The 22,915-nt window shown below is 43.3% G+C and overlaps 1 protein-coding gene across 2 annotated transcripts in view; it reads right to left on the reverse strand.

Annotated features, from left to right (window-relative positions):
- LOC124712792 (5-phosphohydroxy-L-lysine phospho-lyase-like) overlaps positions 1-22,915 on the reverse strand; it is a 316,431-nt gene that overhangs the window by 268,464 nt on the left and 25,052 nt on the right. The gene's annotated exons all lie outside the window — the stretch shown is intronic.

Below are 22,915 nucleotides of genomic sequence, written 5' to 3' on the forward strand. Positions count from 1 at the left end.
TGCTCGACGCTTACGTTACACCTCTAGATTTTTTTATTTTTTGTTTTATTTTATTTATTCTTTCTTTGAGGAAAGGAAAATAAACATTCGCTCCAACCTGTAATGAGAATAGAATGAACAAAGTATACATCACTTCCAGGCTGCCGTTGAGCAGTATAAGAAATGAAATGTCTTCTTTAGAGTTTTTTAATTTTTTTAAATTTTTTTAATCGTTTTTTTATGAGGAAGGGAAAATAAACTTTTGCTCCAATTTGTAATGAGAATAGAATGAACAAAGCATATATCATTTCCAGGCTGCCATTGCGCAATATAAGAAACGAAATGTCTTCTTGAGGTTTTTTTTTTTTTGCCATGTAGTAAACAGAAAATTTTATGGTGCACAAAGGACTATCACTTCCTTTTTAAATTCACTAGATAGGTGCTTTAGCCACTGCGCCATCCAGGACACAGTGTTTCGCAACTGAATGGACTAGATCGGCACGCCTCATGGCTTACCCACATTCCCATCGAGCGCCACCTATCCGCAGTCCCTGTCGATTTTCCCCATGCTCGCTACTCTGTGATTCCCAGAGGAGGTGGAACGTACTTGTGCATCCACACCGAAAGAACAGACACAACACATTCACTTAACTGACCTGACTGCCTTAGAATCACCCGATCTGATTCGACTACGCTCCATTATCCTTGTTTTGCTTTTATTGATGTTCACCTTATATCCTCATTTCAAAACACTGTCCATTCCGTTCAAATGCTCTTTCAAGTCCTTTTCTGTCTTTGTAGATGCCATATAATACCATGGCTACGGTTGAGTAAAAAAGAAATAGTATCAAAAACTTAAACATGTCAAGTGTATGTGTTTTCATTTACATGCAATATTATCCAGAAGAGTGCTGTGTACATACAAAATAGTTATCTTAACCTACTATGGCCGGCCGGGGTGGCCGAGCGGTTCTAGGCGCTACAATCTGGAACCGCGTGACCGCTACGGTCGCAGGTTCGAATCCTGCCTCGGGCATGGATGTGTGTGTCGTCGTTAGGTTAGTTAGGTTTAAGTAGTTCTAAGTTCTAGGGGACTGATGACCTCAGCAGTTAAGTCCCATAGTGCTCAGAGCCATTTGAACCATTTGAACCAACCTACTATGTTTGTTTACCTCTGTCCCAAATGAATGCTCAATGTACATTGCTTTGTTGTTTCCTGTAGTGTTGTAACATCGGCAGTGCACTTCAAGGGGTGTTTTGATTCATACTACATGGTTACTGCGCTACAATTTCTTAGTTACAGTTGAAGTGTGCAAATCGTTATTATGGCTCCAAGAGTGGACATATATATAGACAAACATACTGCACTATTGTAGCACTCCGAAATACCGGTTTATCTATGCCCAAAAATATGAAACAATGTGGCACGTCTATAAGGGGATAAGGGGAATGCAGTACGCCCTTCATCGCCAGAAGATAACAGATAGCAATAAGGATTTTCATGACCAGGATAATTTCGTAAAACAACTGAAAGTTATGAGAAATTCATCAGTATTACTGGTACGAGAAATAGGTCCAAAACAGCAGCAGTCATTCGCGCAGCACTGATAGAAATGCACAGGAAAAAAACTGTTTTCACAGTAAAAAGAATACTGATTGATGCCGGCTTGAAAGAGCGTGTGACAGCGAGGAAACACCTTCTGAAGCCCATAAATAAAAAGCAGAGACTCGATAAGCTACGAAACATAGTAAGTGGACACATGAAGAACAGAAGAAGGTATTATTCACCGATCAATGGAAATTAAATTTTTATTATTATTATTTTTTTTTTTTTTTTTTTTTGCTAGAAGGAGGTCGTTTGTTTGTGGATCTGATGGAGAAAGGGTGGCCCAGATGTTCATTCTCCCTACAGTTAAACACGGTGGGTGTTTATTTATGGTTGGGGATGGGGTGGGGGGGGTGGGGGTGGGGGGGGGGGGAACATAGAGTTCACATTACAACAGGATAATGGCCAAAACACCGGTCGGCGTTCTGTAAGAAGTACATTACATCAAAGAAAAAGCAGAAGGTTCTGAAACATGTGGTGCGCCTGATTGTAATAATATTGAAACTGTCTAGAGTGCAGTGGACAGACGTATCAGGAAAGTTCATGTAACAAGGAAGTAACATCTCTAGAATGTCGTTGAGGATTTGTGGAATCATATAGACTCGCAACAGGTACAAAACTGTGTTGACTGCGTGCCTCGAGTTTGTAACATGCAGTCCGTCTTCAGGCCACAAGTGACCCATCGGATAGGAGGGGCGTGTGGTCAGCACACCGCTCTCCCGGTCGTTATGATGGTTTTCTTTGACCGGAGCCGCTACTATTCGGTCGAGTAGCTCCTCAATTGGCATCACGAGGCTGAGTGCGCTCCGAAAAATGGCAATAGCGCGTGGCGGCTGGATGGTCACCCATCCAAGTGCCTGCCACACCCGACAGCGCTTAACTTCGGTGATCTCACGGGAACCGGTGTAGCCACTGCGGCAAGGCCGTAGCCTTCGAGTTTGTAAGGCAGACATTAAATCCACGGGGATACTACAATGAAAGTAAAATATAATTTTTCATTTTATATCATAAATGTTGAAGTGTATATCATTATATTTTCTGGGAAATCAAGTCTGGCTTGTGTTCATATCTGAAATATCAGGCAATGGTCATGAGTCATTGAAATTAATGAGAGGTACTGTCTATCCGACCGATGGTGAAATATTAGGGATATTATAACTGAAGTGTATCTGCTATGTAGGAAATTTATGTTGAACAGAAAAATCATGGTTCAAGACAACACATAGTGATGTAAACTGTAGCTAGACAACAGGGAAACACATGCCATCAGACGCGCCAGTACGAGATTGTTCAGCGTGTCTGCAACAGCTTGAGTGGACGGAGCCTTTGGTGTTTTTCGTTTTTACCGTGTTATGTAAATTGAAGGGGGAGGGGGAGAAAGGAAAGGGAAGGAACAAATGATATCAGCTGCATCGGGACTTTGCGCAGAATCATCAGCGATGAGTGAATATGTGTGCCAAACTGCGACTCCAATCTGGGATCTCCTGCTTACTGGGGAACTAAGTTAACCACTGCGCCATCGGCACACAGTGTTTATCGCAAACTCGCGGACGATCTCGGCACGCTATCTGGCCAAACCACATGCCCAACTAGCGCCACCTATCTGTAGCTCCCATCTATGTCGTCCATGCTCGTTAATTTTAGATTCCTAGTGGAGGTCGAATGTAAATGTGCTTCCACACTGAAGGTTGTGGATTCATTGCACATCGCGCTGAATCAGTTATATAAATGTGTGGCGTGTGTTCTTTCGGACAGGTGCCTCTTAAATGTGAAACTGCCCTGGCGGCATGCCGTGTACGCGATGTCGTTCAGACAGCTGCGGGACAAGTGTGCCACGTGTCTTGCACCCAGCTTGAAAGAGCAGGCTGAACAACAGTGCTGAATAGAGATACGAGGATGGAGAAGATACAGAGTGACAAACGATTGCAAGTGAAATATCAGAGACAGGCGTAATAATTGAAATTAATTTAAGGAATTTGTGGAAAGGAAGAAGATATAGAACTAAACAGAAATATGTAATGTTGTTTCTTGTGAACCAACACTCAGAGCTTTGCCGCTAACATACCAAAAGAACATTCTACATACCTCCTTCCCCTAGCTAATCTGTAATCAAATATGTAAATTTCATCACTAAAAAAAAAAGAAGAAAAATGTGACCTCGTTACGTGTTTTGTGAGAGCAGGAACTTCGTATGCAAAGAAGTAATAAGGAAATTTGCGGTCTTGTGTAGGTATAGGATCCGGAAGCGGGAGCTCCGCTCTAAATAACGCTTTACTGAAGTCATTTTATCAATACGGAAAATATGACACACCAGTTGTCCAGACGTGTGCTGCATATAATTTAAAAACATGTTTCAAGAAGATATGATCGCATTATCAAGCTTTTTAAAAATATTATGTCATGCTGTAATGGGACGATGTCTTTCCGAAACATGTGTTTTTAAATTAATTACTGCATCTGGACAACTGGCGCATCATATTTTTCATGCTGATACCGTGATACAGTTTTACCGTGACATCAAAACTGATTTCTATTAATACTCTCCCATCACTGTTGCTGACGTGCTCCCCAATGTCAGTTGATAAAAATAATCCATCTGCATCTGAAACAACTAACAAAACTATAAAAGGAAAACCATTTGTAATTATGAAATGGAAATATAGTCTTATCGGCTTTCAGTCTAATGTGTCCTACCAATACAATTCAGTAGTTCCCATAATTATCAGTAGCGATCAGCAAGTTTTTATTTATCTATTTATTTGAGTAAATATTCAGGTTGCTACAGAAGTTCCGATGTTCCCATTGTCATTTAGCAACAATTCTTCGAATGGTAGTGTGCCCTTGAAAAAAGAAAAAAGATCAGTAGAGCAAGGTACATATCCAGCTCTTTAAAACACCTTCGAAGCACAACGTTCATTCACATTAGGATGTACCCAGTATGTATCCAACAATGTCTAAGGAAGATGTGGTGCCACACTACTATCTATTCTGATTTCCATTAGTGTCGAGACAAACGAGTGAGACGCCAGTGCCACGTATCTGAAACGCCATTTGTCACACCGTCTGTCACGCCACGCCTGTTACGCGCGTGACAGAGCCACGTACCGCCTGTCCCGCTCTGAGTGAGTGCCGCGTGATGGCGCGTGAGGCGATTGCCGGCCGCGTGCTTCCGCGTGCGTATGCAAAGTGAGTGATGGGCAACGCGTGAGTAAGAGCTGCTCACCCTGTTTCGCCGAGCGATGCAGTGCTGTAGTTCACGTATGGTGGCAACGGTCTCATGTGGAAGCACAATGTCGAGTTGGAGGAGAGCTCTACGACCCATTTTCCGTATGCCGCATTGTTGAATACATCGGCAGAGTTGGTGCAGTGAACTGCGGTGCCGATCACCGTCTACGGTCGTAATGGTAGGGAGACAATCCGTCACAGTATCCCTTTCTGATCCTGGAACACAGTCGCCAATTATTTCTGCACGAATAGCCCTTGCTGTTACTCCTTGGGATAAGTGCTCCCAGTATGCTTCCACTACACAGACTGGCGTTCCTTTTCTGGAGGTTGGTGGAACCATCGTGACCCGTTGATGGTGAACATACACTCAAAGAACTCCGCTTGATCTGCGCTGTACTGTTGCACCAACTGTTTGCAATCTCCACACGCTTCCGTTTCGGCGCAATGGATGTACTGGGGTACCCATTATGTACACACCTTCGTCTTCAAATCCTCATGGATCACGGTGTGGAGGGTTCCTCGTGATAGACCTGTTGCTTTCTCTAGTTCGTCAAACATGGTACACATGTGGCCCATTATTAGTTCGTCAAACATGGTACACATGTGGCCCATTATCAAGTCATTGAACTCTAGGCATTGTGTGGTTTGCTGGACGCCCAGTGCTTTCGCGTTTCTCACCACAATCCCTGCGGTCTGTGAAATCTGATACACAATGAAACACAGATCTGCTACTTCGTTGTTTCCACAGATATGGCTACTAGCCTCTTGTGGATGTCTGAAGCAGTCACTCCCTCCCTCCAGAGAAACCACTGTCCACCGTTACCCATGCTAGTCTACTTACATGTACCCATCGATGTCTCCCAGCATGCTCGCAAGCTGGAACAAGTGCTACTGCACTGCGGCACCGATGGGAAGCAGGAACGCCATCTGGTGCCAGTAGACAGAACTAAAGTCTATCTTCACGCATACAACGACACACATTTCAAAATGCCACTTTGCAGAAGTTACAGGGGAAGTGACAATCAGTACTGAACGAACTAAATAGATTGGCCAGGTAATGCCAGTCAGATGTGTGGACACGCCCATAGAAAATTTCTCAGAAAGCCAGCGGAGGGATCCTGGTAGGCCTACAGGAAGGCAGTTCAGCATCTGCAAGGGAGGTGCGCAAGACTAAGTGACGACTTCGAGCGAGCGTCGTAGCTGGCATCCACCTGCACGAGTCCGTCCCGACGCAACTGCAGCGCACGGCTGCCACTGTTAGAAGACGGTGCTCTTCAGAGCACAACGCGGACTACACGCAGCATCCACAGGGTTTCACCACTTGTTAACGGCTCACATCTAACCATTAGCGTCATAGTCATCTACTCAGTTTTCCGTTTACCTCAGGACAACAAAAAGCAACATCCAAGAGGAACGACCCAGAGAATTTCATGAATTTAATGTAGACATTCTTGTTCTCGTAATTTAATCATAGTAGTGGAAGGATATCAGTTGTTGTTAGTCGGGTTTTGAAAGACTAGCAGAAAGTAACTAGCAGTGATCGACAACAGAACATTTTTGTGAATATAAAACGACTGTTTTTACTATCTTTACATTCCTGTAAATGGAACACATTGCAATGGTCCAGTTACAAACATTTCTTTGTTTTTTGTTTCTCGCTAAAATGTTAATTACAATTGTAAAGGTAGAATAATGGAAGCCAAACTGATGCTGAGCGAAGGGAGAAGAGCAGAAAATGGGAGAAATCCTTTTATCAATAATTTTGAAAAAAAAAGTTTCATGTCTTCTGCAGAGAATGTCCGAACGTTCCAGGGCGTGCCGGACCTAGTTAAGACTAATGCAAATGCTGTGGAGGTGCAGCAGCCACGGCTAGCGGTTGTTTGCAAAAGAAGCAAGAAAAATATGAGATTGTAATAGACACTAGTTGTTGCATTCATTCTGTACCAACCGACTTATAATAGTGCGAAGTCTACTGCAACAATCATTGATATTCTTCAAAGAAATTGGGCAGTTATTTCTACAAGGTCTATTGTTTTTAGTTCAGTCATCACTGGTTTAATTTACACAGTGGTTTCATATGACAGTATGGTTAAGTATTGTCGGTATATTTACGTAGCGTGCACTTTTTAAATTGCTGCTTGAAGCTGATAGAAACTTTTACAACAGTCTAAAGCCGAGTTTACACGATGACACGAGGTTGCAGGCGACTATGCTACCGTCCACTGCGCATGCGTGCCACGCGTTTGCGCAACTCGTTGGTGAAACTAAACACCTTCGGCATGTTCCAACTTTGGCGACACTAGTTGCATGAGTTTTGAGGTTTTCTGTATTCGTAGAGTGTAGACAAACTGAAATATGAAGTTGGGAACGAAGAGTAATGTTCGCTTTTTGGATATATATGCTCTGCATAGGTGTCTGTGGGATTTCAGTGATACTGATTACAAAAATACGCAGCATATCGCTGCTCCTGAGACCGTCATGTGCGATCAGAACAAAGATGGTTTGACAGTATCTGAGCTGCAGGGCAATATTTATTGGGTTAGGAGCACTTATAAAACTGAGTTAAGATAAAGACAAGCGAGTAATTCTAGACGTGCAATGCTCTCGTCTACAAGACTAAAATCCCATCGTTTGAGTTGGCGACTGTTTGTTAAGGAATACGCTTGACAGGAGGAAGGGTTACACAAATCAAGAAGCTGTATTCTTTATCCAATATCATCTATTTAAAACGTCGCAACAGTGATCTCCAGTCACATATGTTAGGATTTTGAAATATTGCAACTGTACAGATCTATCTTCAAGAAAATAGTTTGCAAACCATTCTCTTCTTAATGCGGTCTGCTTCGAATTATTATTGCTATTAATGTTAATAATTATTACTGTTGTTGTTGTTGTTGTAGTCTTCAGTCCTGAGACTGGTTTGATGCAGCTCTCCATGCTACTCTATCCTGTGCAAGCTTCTTGATCTCCCAGTACTTACTGCAACCTACATCCTTCTCAATCTGCTTAGTGTATTCATCTCTTGGTCTCCCCCTACGATTTTTACCTTCCATGCTGCCCTCCAATGCTAAATTTGTGATCCCTTGATGCCTCAGAACCTGTCCTACCAACCGGTCCCTTCTTCTAGTCAAGTTGTGCCACAAACTCCTCTTCTCCCCTATTCTATTCAATACCTCCTCATTAGTTACGTGATCTACCCATCTAATCTTCAGCATTCTTCTGTAGCACCACATTTCGAAAGCTTCTATTCTCTTCTTCTCTAAACTATTTATCCTCCACGTTTCACTTCCATACATGGCTACACTCCATACAAATACTTTTAGAAACGAATTCCTGACACTTATATCTATACTCGGTGTTAACAAATTTCTCTTCTTCAGAAACGCTTTCCTTGCCATTGCCAGTCTACGTTTTATATCCTCTCTACTTCGACCATCATCAGTTATTTTTCTCCTCAGATAACAAACCTCATTTACTAGTTTAAGCGTCTCATTTCCTAATCTAATTCCCGCAGCATCACCCGATTTAATTCGACTACATTCCAGTATTCTCGTTTTGCTTTTGTTGATGTACATCTTATATCCTTCTTTCAAGACATCCTCCTTTGAACACACTGTTCATTCGATCAACTGCTCTTCCGGGTCCTTTGCTGTCTCTGGCAGAATTACAATGTCATCGTCAAACCTCAAAGTTTTTATTTCTTCTCCATGGATTTTAATATCTACTCCGAACTTTTCTTTTGTTTCCTTTACTGCTTGCTCTATATATAGATTGAATAGCGTCGGGGAGAGGCTACAACCCTGTCTCACCCCCTTCCTAACCACTGCTTTCCTTTCATGCCCCTCGTCTCTTATAACTACCATCTGGTGTCTGTACAAATTGTAAATAGCCTTTCGCTCCCTGTATTTTACCCCTGCCACCTTCAGAATTTGAAAGAGAGTATTCCAGTCAACATTGTCAAAAGCTTTCTCTAAGTCTACAAATGCTAGAAACGTAGGTTTGGCTTTCCTCAATCTTTCTTCTAAGATAAGGCGTAAGGTCAGTATTGCCTCACGTGTTCCAACATTTCTACGGAATCCAAACTGATCTTCCCCGAGGTCGACTTCTACCAGTTTTTCCATTCGTCTGTAAAGAATTCGTGTTAGTATTTTGCAGCTGTGAGTTATTAAACTGATAGTTCGGTAATTTTCATATCTGTCAACATCTGCTTTCGTTGGGATTGGAATTATTATATTCTTCTTGAAGTCTGAGGGTATTTCGCCTGCCTCATACATCTTGCTCACCAGATGGTAGAGTTTTATCATGACTGGTTCTCCCAAGGCCGTCAGTAGTCCTAATGGAATGTTGTCTGTTCCTGGGGCCTTGTTTCGACTCAGGTCTTTCAGTGCTCTGTCAAACTCTTCACGCAGTATCGTATCTCCCATTTCATCTTTATCTACATCCTCTTCCATTTCCGTAATATTGTCCTCAAGTACATCACTCTTGTGTAGACCCTCTATATACTCCTTCCACCTTTCTGCTTTCCCTTCTTTGCTTATAACTGGGTTTCCATCTGTTCTCTTGATATTCATACAAGTGGTTCTCTTTTCTCCAAAGGTCTCTTTAATTTTCCTGTAGGCAGTATCTATCTTACCCCTAGTGAGATAAGCCTCTACATCCTTACATTTGTCCTCTAGCCATCCCTGCTTAGCAGTTTAGTACTTCCTGTCGATCTCATTTTTGAGACGTTTGTATTCCTTTTTGCCTGCTTCATTTACTGCGTTGTTATATTTTTTCCTTTCATCAATTAAATTCAATATTTCTTCTGTTACCCAAGGATTTTTACCAGCCCTCGTCTTTTTACCTACTTGATCGTCTGCTGCCTTCAGCATTTCATCCCTCAGAGCTACACATTTTTCTTCTACTGTATTTATTTCCCCCATTCCTGTCAATTGTTCCCCTATGCTCTCCCTGAAACTCTCTACAACCTCTGGTTTAGTCAGTTTATCTTTACTGCATCACAACTCGTGCGACGTGCTGCTGCCAAAACTTTCATTTCAGGCACGACTCAGAGACCCTCATAACGACGAAACTGAAGTGTATACTGGTGGCACCGTTTCTACAGTCAAACATGAAATCATTTGCGTGCAACTCATTCCACCCAACGAGTGGCGAAACGCAATGTCGTCGAGTAAACTAGGCTTAACATATTCACAGCCGTGAAAATCGTTACCGTCTGACCGCTGGAATAACGTTAGCGTCCCTAGCGGCGAGGAAGCCATTCGTAAGATTAATTTTTGTTTCCAATTATTTTTTTAACTAACGAAGTAGTACTCATATTTTGTGTGTTCAAAGCATTAGTAAATTATCAGAAGGTATGAATGAATGTGAAATAAACGCAAAAATAGCAGAACCTCACTGGTTCAGTGACGAGATCTACAATTTATTCATAAAGAAATACTTCCCAATACGTGTATAATTATAGCTCAGAGTATAAATACATGAAAAGCATATATCTCTGTTGTTGTCTGTTCTTATTTGGATAGGCATTTTCCTTGACACTTAACAATCTCGTAGGGAGTTTAATGATTCGCACATTCTTACGCTCCACTCGTATTTCCAGAACACGAATGTTTTCGTAAATGTAAATACATTTGTTTCAAAAGCGAATGCATTCAACATTCTTATCGTTCCTTTCTCAGATGAAGCAACAATTGTGAAATTGGTTTCTTCTGTAAACGGAAACAGTTTTATTGTTTTTCACGTTTCTTATTACGTCTGTGAGGGATTCCCTTCATCTACGGCTGTGGTGGCGTCTTTGCCGCTTTTAATAATGACGGTATTAAATTCCAAACAAGTTTTTTACGTTCTACATTCACTGATTTGTATTGCAGCGAAGAAAATTGACATTGAGTAGATACACGACATCTTTCTTCTGCTGTTTACTAGCTATTTTTTGTGCTTAAAAGAAAACGACATTCTTCAATAAATATCCGTAGGTTACAAGAGAATCGTAAATAAACTGTCCTCTAATATACCGTTTCGTACCTCCCTCCCTCTTTAGAAAATTAAAGAAAGGCATATGTGATATCATTTTTTTCAGTTAATGCAGATTTTTATGGCACTACGTACGCTCCTTGTTGTAAAAACTATGTTACAAATCAGTTTAACCGATACCGTTCACACTCACTCGATATTGTATGCAGAAGAGTAGCTTTCTGTCCACTTGGAGCGCTGCTGTTGCAGTGTATAACAAATGGGCAGAACTGTTGTGACTGTCACTATGTTTACATGGGCTCCCAAAATCAGACATCGTAAACCAATATCCCAATACCGCTTTCGGCTCGTCATGTAAACATTCAAAAATCGATTCTGGAAATCAGCTTCTCGCTGCCGGGTTTCCTATTCCCCCATGTTAGCGGCCCGCCTATGTGGCTAGCGTAAGCACCTGCGCTTCACAGACCTTGGAATAGAAGATAATGTCACCCGTAGCAGGCGCGCAAAAATACTTCTTCGATTAGGATAGTGCGACAGTAGAGCCTTTCACTGTTTTAACTGAACATTCATTTCTGTCGCAGTTCCGATTTCACACGGACAATTACTGGTGTCGGCCGTTATTGGTCATTTTAATAATTTTAGAGCTTAGCTGCAGCGTAAAATGTCAGCTTTGACGTCTCAATACTAAAATACTGATATTTAACGAGGGCCTACTGAAGTAATGCCTCCGAATTTTTTATGTGAAAATTCTTAAAGCTTTTTAAATTAAACAAACTTTATTAACGCTCTACATCTTTGATCTTCACGTCTACATATTTATTTCTCAATATAGTCATACTGTCGACGAAAAGATTTCTCTCAACCGGAGACCAGTTTGTTGATACCCTCACTGTAGGAGTTTGACTTCGTTGACGGAGGCACAACCTCACGTCTACTTGCACCGCTTCACCACTATCAAATTGAAGTCCTCGAAGCTGTTCTTTAAGTTTTGGAAACAGATGAAAATTAGGTGGTGTCAAATCGGGAGTGGGTGGAGGCTGATAGATGACAGAGAGCCCCCAGGCGTCGGATTGTTGGAGAGATCGCAGCGCTCGCGTGTGATTTGTCATTGTCATACTGAAGGACAGAATTAGAAATTATAAACTCAATTGCAACAAGTCGACCGAGTAATATACATGACGTGTAATACCTCACACCCTCGTATGCTGAGGCTGAAGGCTGAAAAGACCTGAAAGTAGCACCTGTTATAACTTTCCAGCAGTTGCTGTATATTTTTATCAACATCAAATCTCCCTTATATTTCATTGTTTTGTTGCTCACTGATGACCTAGGCTTGTCTCAAAGCCACCGAAAATGGATATCCGATATACTTATAGTTCAAAATCTGAAAGATATATAGTGATGTCCACGAAACCAGTATCGAGAAAAAAATTACAAGACTCTGTCTTCAAAATGCGCTCTTTGGGTCCAAATTGCGAGTTGTGGGAAAGAAAACGCAGATGGCGCTTCATGAGCGTTCACTGAATTGCTATTGACTTTCTCTAAAACGACAGGCATTGTAGAAAGAAAGAAAGAAAGATAAAAGCAGAGTCATTTGCAATGTTTTCCTGTGTATTACACATTTCTGGTGTCTGATGTATTAGTTTCCACTTGTTCGCTGTAAAGAGAAGCTATATTCGGGCTAACTGAAGAAAAACGCTAAATAAATCAAAAAATGTTATGTGTTTAAGTGTCCACTGAAATGAGAATTAGTTTTTCCATTGAACGGGCAAGACGCCAAACCATTTCCACTCATATACTTTTGATTAGTAAAGAAAGTTGTAACCTCTTCTCACATACATTAATTTTGACCGTGAGCTCATGAAACACTGAGAAACGCGTTCATTAAACACTTAGAAACGGGCACCAACTTCGTTTTCTAAAATGAAACTACAGTTTTTTTGTGCCAGAACAGCAGATCAGAAGGAGACATTTCTGTCGACCTGATAAGAAGTTAAAGAGAAAGAAAATGTGTAATACTGGAAATTTTGTGCTGTTGCTGTGGCCGTTTGAACGGTGTACATCCAGAAGTTTACGTCACTCTCTACGGAGGCAAGCGCCGACGAGGCGAGGGATACGTGACGTTTACGTCACTCTCGACGGGCTGTGAGAGTAGAGTGAACTTTGAGACGGTAGGCCATCCAGACTGTCGCGACAACAGCACACAATTCCCAATATTACATATATTTCTTTTCTCTGCACTTCTTGTCATACCTATGAAAATGTCTTATACTGAGCTGCTATTCTGGTCCACAAACTAAAATTTCTATTTCAGGAAACGAAGTTGGTGCCTCTACTTGAGTGATTAATGAAGTTACGAGCTCGTGGTTAGAGTTAGTGTAAGTGAGAAGAGATTATAAATATCTTTAACGGATCAAAAGTGTTTGACTTAAAACACATAGAGTCTCTGTGCAAAAGCCATAATATGTGGTCCCCCCTGAACAGAACGGGAGAACTCCGATAGACGGCTTACAGATTGGTCACATGTCCTGCGCCAAAAAACCATGTTGCCTTCAGAGGTAAGAGCACCCATATCTCTAGCTGATGATTACCGATTTCCAACGAATTATTACCTCTTATACAATGAAGAGCCGAAGAAACTGGTACACGTGACTAATATCGCGTACGGCCCCCGCGAGCACGCAGTAGTCCCGTAAAACGACGTGGCGTGGACTCGACTAAAGTCTGAAGTAGTGCTGGAGGGAACAGTCACCATGAATACTGCAGGGCTGTCCATAAATCCGTAAGAGTACGAGGAGGTGGAGATCTCTTCTGAACAGCACGTTGCAAGGCATCCCAGATATGCTCAATAATGTTCATCTCTGGGGAGTCTGGCAGCCAGCGGAAGTGTTTAAACGCAGAAGAGCGTTCCTGGAGCCACTCTGTACTAATTCTGGACGTATATGGTGTCGCACTGTACTCCGGGAATTGCCGAAATCCGTCGGGATGCACAGTCATAAATGGATACAGGTGATACGAGAGGATGCTTACGTACGTGTCACGCAAGCAATCTTCTCGATGTCATTTCCAAAGTCCCAGGACCAATTACCAATTCATCATGCGGTTCTGAAAATTTTTTCGGTTGTAGAAGATTGAGAAACTTCATCGTGGAGCACATTGGCTTGAGGAGTATCATCTTTAAACGCTTCAGTTTCTAATACTTTCACTTGTGGTGATCTGCCTTGTGGTTCCGTTTTTTTATTTATTTCTTTAAACTCGGTTTTTCCCCACCTAGTGTACGTTAAACAAAACGTGACATTGAAAAGTTAGGATTCACATAATGTGCATCACACAAACATTGATATACACTGGTAACTGTTTAATCGAAATAATTACTCACCTATTTCTTATCAGATAATGTTTCTCTACAAAACAGTGCTCCAAGAAGCGCCAACATTGGAGAAAATTTCAGCAAAACATTAAAAAAACTCTAGAAGGAAAAGAACAGGCGTCCGCTAATGACTCTTATCTACAACTCCCCGAAATGACGGCTGCCAGTAGTTCCGAGCGTTATCAGACTAAAGGCGGCATTACTCACAGAGATCTGGATGTACTTGGTTTGATCCGTATATCCAGTTTTAATCAACTTTCTCCTAAATAGTGAAAGAAAATTTTGGAGAAACGGAAGAAATTTGATAAAAAATAAGGTAAGAGGCTGTAATAGCATTCCCATTCCTAATTTCGTCCCACACGGAATTTCCAATTTCCACAGTTGTTAAATGATTACATGCGCGTTTATGCGTGGCCTCAGTCCATTGTTTTTTTGGGGAGAATCTGTTGTGTGCAGCATGAGTAAGTTCCGTGTAGGGGGGAGGGAATTAAATTTTTTATGCTGAAATGAGTTAGTGCAGCTGTCAAATTAACAACCTGCAATTCCTAGCCGGCCGTGGTGGTCTAGCGGTTCTAGGCGCGCAGTCCGGAACCGCGCGACTGCTACGTTCGTAGGTTCGAATCCTGCCTCGGGCATGGATGTGTGTGATGTCCTTAGGTTAGTTAGGTTTAAGTAGTTCTAAGTTCTAGGGGACTGATGACCACAGTAGTTAAGTCCCATAGTGCGCAGAGCCATTTTTTTGCAATTCCTAGTGTGAGCACTGATCTGTGTTCAAATATTGGGGTCCTATTACAGTCGTGTGTTGTAGTTTCACGTGTGCAATCGTTATAGCGAGGGTTTAGTCTATGTTGCTGTAGCAGCCGTTATAATAAATCTGGGGATGTTCGTAATTTCGTCCCCCGTGCAGTTCCTATTTTGACCTTTTGAAAATGTTTGTACAAACTGAATTTATTCGCTGTTTGTAAAGACTACTTTACTTTTTCCATATGAGAAAACGAAGTCCGAGATAAATGGATTCGTTGTGCGAAATGCTTCCTTTGTTATCACGAAACAAGCTTTGCATCTGCATAGACATACAAATTCATATATTTCACATCTTTCGAAGGCTGAAAATAACTTGAAAAAGCTCTTTCAAGTGACTTATAATAGTGAAAGTGATTGGCAGTGTTATAACGGAAAATAGTTCCAATAATTGTATATTTGAGAATTTTTGTGAGGGACGAAATTACTAAATTTTTTTTGTATATTTTTTTAAATGTTAATGTTTATGTCAAACACTGGCTTTAGTATATTATAAAATTTAATTGTAGCTTGCTTTTTTCATGATCTTTTAGGACATATACAGGTCCTGACGTACTACAGTGACGAAATGTTGACCCCGTCCTTTATTATTTATGTCATTATCTTGATGACAGTCCTCTTCCTTTTCAATATTTGCTTCTGTATTTACCAAACTACAAAGTTCCTGATATCCTGCTTGTTCATTCGCTTTTCTAAATTGTTCCTTATGCATCCTTTTATGTTACAGATACTAGGATGCCCAGTGCCGAAAACGTTGCAAAAGGGTTGTAAATGCTCGTATATGAGATTACGTGTAAATGTCGAGAATTTATGAAATAATTTATTTTTAGTTAAAAAAAAGCTTCTGATGCCTAGGCCATGAATTTTTTCTTATACAGTTAAAGCACGATGACTTGTTTCGGTTGCTTATTACAACCATCTTCAGATCGTCAAACAATAAAAAACTGGTGAACGTGCAGCAAAAACTATCATCGTTAGCTGTATCATGCAGTTACATACATTCCTATTGAGGGTCAACAAGAGTATGACAATATGTGGTTAAAAACTTTATCTGAGTGAGACAGGTTGTAAATCATAATCTCACAAGGTGGTAAGGAAGGGGAATGGCCAGCTGCATTAGTAAAAATTGCATTAAAAGCTCACTGTACAATTGCAAATAATTGGCTTTTGATGCTCAGCCAAAATCACAAGAATCAGCGGATGGTCACATGTACGTCTCTGCTTGCTCGTCATCAACTGTCTGGTGAACAACACCGACCATTCCTATCCTGTATCGTAACTGATGACGAGAAATTATGTCTTCATGCTAACACAAGGAAAAGAAAGGAAAGGTTGAGCCCAAACAAAGCAGCAACTCCTCGTACAAAGACATGCGTGGATCCACAAAAGAAAATGTTAGGCATGTGATGGAGCAGCGACGGGTTGTGAACTACGAATTGCTTCCCCGAGGTGTAACCGTAACTGCTGAAACTTACTTTCAGCAACTGAGAAGTCTTACAGACTCAGTCCAAGAACAACAACCAGGAAGGCAGCGTGTAGTGATGCTACTCCACGGTAACGTCCGCCTGCATTCTGTTAGACTGACAGATACGCTGCACAATCAGTGGGTTGGGAAGTCATTCCGCACACGCACCTTATTCTGATCTTGCGCTGCCTATCGGACAACTATCAAGGATCTTCCCTTGCGGATGGAAATGCGCTCCGAACATGGCTCGAAGGGTTCCTCGCCTAAAAACCACCCGGTTTCTACAGTCGCTGAATCGAAAAGTTACCCCAGTGTTGGTAGAGTGTTCTAAATAGTGAAGGAGAATATATTATTGACGACTAAAGTCTCTGTGACGTGTGTCTGTCGTGTTTATAAAACTTAAGGGAAAAAGCTACGAGCTAATAGTTAAACAATAGAAGAACAAAGCGGTTGATTCGGAAGCTGTCCCAGAGCGCTGTAGCTGAGAACGCACAGCAAAAAAACCGGATCATCTCGAAGTCAACCTCAGCGCCGTGCGCGACGTCTGAGCCACATACACTACTGGCCATTAAAATTGCTACACCAAGAAGAAATGCAGATGATAAACGGGTATTCATTAGACAAATATATTATACTAGGAGTGACAGGTGATTACATTTTCACGCAATTTGGGTGCATAGATCCTGAGAAATCAGTACCCAGAACAACCCCCTCTGGCCGTAATAACGGCCTTGATACGCCTGGACATTGAATCAAACAGAGCTTCGATGGCGTGTACAGGTACAGCTGCCCATGCAGCTTGAACACGATACCACAGTTCACCAAGAGTAGTGACTGGCGTATTGTGACGAGACAGTTGCTCCGCCACCATTGACCAGACGTTTTCAATTGGTGAGAGATCTGGAGAATGTGCTGGCGAGGGCAGCAGCGGAACATTATCTATATCCAGAAAGGCCCGTACAGGACCTGCGACATGCGGTCGTGCATTATCCTGCTGAAATGTAGGGTTTCGCAGGGATCGAATGAAGGGTAGAGCCACGGGTCGTAAAACATCTGAAATGTAACGTCCACTGTTCAAAGTACCGTCAATGCGAACAAGAGGTGAGCGAGACGTGTAACCAATGGCACCCCATACCATTACGCAGGGTGATAGCCAGTATGGCGATGACGAATACACGCTTCCAATGTGCGTTCACCGCGTTGTCGCCAAACACGGATGCGACCATCAGGATGCTGTAAACAGAACCTGGATTCATCCGAGAAAATGACATTTTGCCATTCGTGCACCCAGGTTCGTCGTTGAGTACACCATCGCAGGCGCTCCTGTCTGTGTTGCAGCGTCAAGGGTAACCGCAGCCATGGTCTCCGAGCTGACAGTCCATGCTGCTGCAAACGTCGTCGAACTGTTCGTGCAGATGATTGTTGTCTTGCAAACGTCCCCATCTGTTGACTCAGGGATCGAGACGTAGCTGCACGATTCGTTACAGCCATGCGAATAAGATGCCTGTCATCTCGACTGCTAGTGATACGAGGCCGTTGGGATCCAGCACGGCGTCCCGTATTACCCTCCTGAACCCACCGATTCCATATTCTGCTAACAGTCATTGGATCTCGACCAACGCGAGCAGCAATGTCGCGATACGATGAACCGCAATCGCGATAGGCTACAATCCGACCTTCATCAAAGTCGGAAACGTGATGGTACGCATTTCTCCTCCTTACACGAGGCATCTCAACAACGTTTCACCAGGCAACGCCGGTCAACTGCTGTTTGTGTATGAGAAATCGGTTGGAAACTTTCCTCATGTCAGTACGTTGTACGTGTCGCCACCGGCGCCAGCCTTGCGTGAATGCTCTGAAAAGCTGATCATTTGCATATCACAGCATCTTCTTCCTGTCGGTTAAATTTCGCGTCTGTAGCACGTCATCTTCGTGGTGTAGCAGTTTTAATGGCCAGTAGTGTATTTTAACGTCCCACTGCTGAAGGCCATCGCTCGAGATCCGTGACTGAGCTGAGCGAGAGAGAACACACACTAGCGAAGAAACGATACGAGTAACAGCGCTAGGAGTCACGCGGGCCGCAGCACCGGCGCAGTTAATTTGCTTGCGCAATGCGCTAGGGCGGTAGGAGTGCGGCTGCTGCTGCGACTGTCGCGGCCACTTTACGCGGCGTGTCCGCCGTAATTCAAGCCCGGCGCGATACGTGCGGCCACGGCCTGGGCGCTTCCGCCTCGCCGTCACCTTGGACCGGGCGCCGCCGATTGCGAAAGCTGGCAGAGAGGGCCGGCGGCTGCGGCTGTGGCTGGCGGCAGAGGTCAACTCGTCTGGAGACGCTGCTGAGGCGCGGACACGGCGCTCGGCTGGCACAGCAACAAGCACGCGGCAGGTCCAGCCGATCTCTGGCTCCTATTTATCGAAGTGAACGATGCTGAGGGCAAAACAGGCACTGCAGATTCTAAAAATAACCTCAAAAATTTTGGTCGTACGTAAAATCTATGAACGCTACAAATAATTCAATAACTTCTTTTGCTGACAGTATGGCTAATGTAACTGATGATGATAAACAGAAGGCCGAAATTCTAAACCTAGCTTTCAAAAACTCGTTTACGGTAGTGGACTGCAGCACCATTCCCCCTTTCAGTTGTCGAACAAACGTAAGGATGGCTGATATAGTGCTTAGTGTATGGTTCAAATGGCTCTGAGCACTATGGGACTTAACATCTGAGATCATCAATCCCCTAGAACTACTTAAACGTAATTAACCTAAGGACATCATACACACCCATGCCCGAGGCAAGATTCGAACCTGCGACCGTAGCGGTCGCGCGGTTCCAGACTGTAGCGCCTAGAACCGCTCAGCCATCCCGGCCGGCTGTTTACTGTATCTGGAATTGTTAACAGTTAAGATCCTTAGACGCCAGGAAGACATCTGGCCCAGACGGTATCTCCGTAAGGTTATATATTGACTATGCTACAAATACAGCACCATTCTTATCCATCATCCATCAGAGATCATTGGAACAGCGGAAAGTTCCACGGGACTGGAAGAAGGCCCAGGTCATAGCGGTCTATAAAAGGCTGGAAAATCGGATGCAGAAAATTACTGGCCAATTTCACTGACTTAGATTTCTTGTAGAATTATGGAACATATTTTGTGTTCAGACATAACGACGTTTCTAGACTCTGAGAAGCTCATCTGTAGAAACCAGCACGGTTTTAGGAAACAGCAGACATGCCAGACACACTGACCCTCTTTGTGCATGATATACAACAGGCTCTAGATACCGGCTCCCAGGCTGATGTTATATTTCTCGAATTTCGAAAGGCGTTCGACTCAGTTCCGCACTGTCGCTTGCTCCAAAAAGTGCGTGCTTACGATCTATCCGATGACATATGCGGTTGGATAGAAAGTTTTCTAACAGACAGAGAGCAGTATTTCGTCCTGAATGGGGTGACTTCAACAGGTGTGCCCCAGGGCAGCGTAATAGGTCCGCTGCTTTTCACGATTTACAAAAACGATGTGGTTGATGGTATTAACAGTGGCCGATGATGCTGTAGTCTACAGGAAAGTATTACCACACCAAACTTGTGAACAAATCAATTAGGATTTGCAGAAAATAAATGCGTTGTGTAATGGCTGGCAGCAATCTCTCAATATTAGTAAGTATAACCTACTGCGTATAACAAGGCGAAAATCCCCATTAATGTACGAGTACAAAATAAATGCCCAGTCTTTGGAAGCGGTAACATCTGTCAAGCATCTGGGTGTGACTATTCGAAATGATCTCAAATGGAATGATCAGATTACACAAGTAACGAGTAAGGCGAACTCTAGATTGCGGTTTATTGGTAGCATCCTGAAACGATGCATTCCTTCAACAAAGGAAATAGCTTACAATACGTTAGTTCATCCAGTCTTACAGTATTGTCCGTCTGAATGGGACCCTTACCAGTTTGGTCAGATTCAAGAGCTTGAGAACGTCAAAAGAAGAGCGGCAAGATTCGAGACTGGTACATTTAGCCATCGCGAGAGCGTTAGAGATCTCATAGACAGTTTGAAGTGGGACACACTTGCAGATACACGGCGCGCTAAACGGAAGGGGCTCCTCACTAAATTCCGAAATCCGATCTTCACCGAGGATGTAGAACATACATTATTACCACCAACTTTCAAATCGCGCAATGATCACCATTCAAAGATAAGGGAAATCAGAGCTCGTACAGAGGCTATCAGACAGTCGTTTTTTCCTCGCACTATCCGCGAGTGGAACAGAGTGCGGAAATATGACTTTGGCGTGAGTTGTGCCCCCCGCCACATACCGCTTGGTGGCTAGCTGAGTGTATATGTAGATATAGATGTAGATGTATCAAGTAGTGTAGTTCAAGACATACACTGAGGTAACAGATGTCATGCGATAGCAATACGCACATATAGAGATAGCGGTAACATCGCCTACACAAGGTATGAAATACCGGAGCATTGGGGGAGCTGTCATTTATACCGAGCTGATCCTCGTGGAAAGGTTTCCAATATAATTATGGAATTAATAGACTTTGAATACGGAATGGTAGTTGGAGCTAGACACACGCCAATTTCCATTTCGGTAACCGTTATGGAATTCATTATTCCGAGATCCACAGTGTCAGGTGTGTGCCGAGAATAGCAAATTTTAGGCACTACGTCTCACCGTGGATAATGCAGTGGCCGACTGTCTCCACTTAACGACCGAGAGCAGCCGCGTTTGCGTGTAGTTGCCAGTGCTAACAATCAAGCAACATTGCGTGAAACTTCCTGGCAGATTAAAACTGTGTGCCGAACCGAGACTCGAACTCGGGATCTTTGCATTTCGCGGACAAGTGCTCTACCACCAATGCCCGCGAAAGGCGAAGGTGCCTAGTTCGAGTCACGGTCCAGCATACAGTTTCAATCTGCCAGGAAGTTTCATATCAGCACACACTCCGCTGCAGAGTGAAAATATCAATCTGGAAACATCCCCCAGGCTGTGGCTAAGCCATATCTCCGCAATTCCTTTCTTTCAGGAGTGCTAGTTCTGCATGGTTCGCAGGAGAGCTTCTGTAAAGTTTGGAACGTAGGAGACGTGGTACTGGCAGAAGTAAGGCTGCGAGCACGGAGCGTGAGTCGTGCTTGGGTAGCTCAGATGATAGAGCACTTGCCCGCGAAAGGCAAAGGTCCCGAGTTCGAGTCTCGGTCCAGCACAGTTTTAATCTGCCAGGAAGTTTCATATCAGTGCACACTCCGCTGCAGAGTGAAAACCTCATACTGGAAACACCCCCCAGGCTGTGGCTAAGCCATATCTCCGCAATATCCTTTCTTTCAGGAGTGCTAGTTTTGCATGGTTCGCAGGAGAGCTTCTGTAAAGTTTGGAAGGTTGGAGACGAGGTACTGGCAGAAGTAAAGCTCTGAGGACGGAGCGTGAGTCGTGCTTGGGTAGCTCAGATGGTAGAGCACTTGCCCGCGAAAGGCAAAGGTCCCGAGTTCGAGTCTCGGTCCGGCACACAGTTTTAATCTGCCAGGAAGTTTCGTATCAGCACACACTCCGCTGCAGCGTGAAAATATCATTCTGGAAACATCCCCTAGGCTGTGGCTAAGCCATGTCTCCGCAATATCCTTTCTTCCACGACAACAGACGACCGATGAGAGTGCTTTTGCTAACAGCACGACATTTGTTAACAACGCGACATCACCTGCAACCCTTCTCCTGGCTTGTGACCATATCGGCTGCACCCTACACAACTAGAAAACCGTGACCTGATCAGGTGATTTCACCTGATAAGAGCAGATATTAGACCCGATGAGGCCATGGACTCAAGTTGTTAATGAGGCACTGTGCAAACTGGCAGTGGCTCCATAATGGTGTGGTCTCTGTCTACATGAAATGGTCTGCGTACTCTGACCCAATTGAAGCGATCATTGATTGTGAATGGTTGTTTTCAGCTACTTGGAGACCATTTACAGCCATTCGTGGACTTCATAGTCCCAAACAACGATGACATTTTTGTGGATGACAATGCGCCATTTTGTCAGATCACATTTGTTTGCTACTGGTTTGAAGAACATTCAGGACAATTCGAGCGAAAGATTTGGTCACTTCGATCGTCCTACATGAATCCCATCGAACATTTCTTGGACGTAATCGACAGTTCAGTTGGTGCACAAAATCCTGCAGCGGCAACACTTTCGCAATTAGGGACAGCTGTAGAGGTAGCATGACCCAGTATTTCTGCAGCGGACTTCCAACGACTTCTTGAGTCCATGCCGTGTCGAGTTGCTGCAGTACGCTGGGCAAAAGAATCTGACACGATATTAGGAGGTATCCCATGACTTTTGTCACCTCGGTGTAATCTGATGCAAAAAAAAAGAGGACTCAGTTTTGGACCTTGCCGTTGGTGGGGAGGCTTGCGTGCCTCAGCGATACAGATAGCCGTACCGTAGGTGCAACCACAACGGAGGGGTATCTGTTGAGAGGCCAGA

The sequence above is a fragment of the Schistocerca piceifrons genome, chromosome 1 (genome assembly GCF_021461385.2).
Source record: "Schistocerca piceifrons isolate TAMUIC-IGC-003096 chromosome 1, iqSchPice1.1, whole genome shotgun sequence".
In the NCBI taxonomy this organism is placed as follows: Eukaryota; Metazoa; Arthropoda; class Insecta; order Orthoptera; family Acrididae; genus Schistocerca; species Schistocerca piceifrons.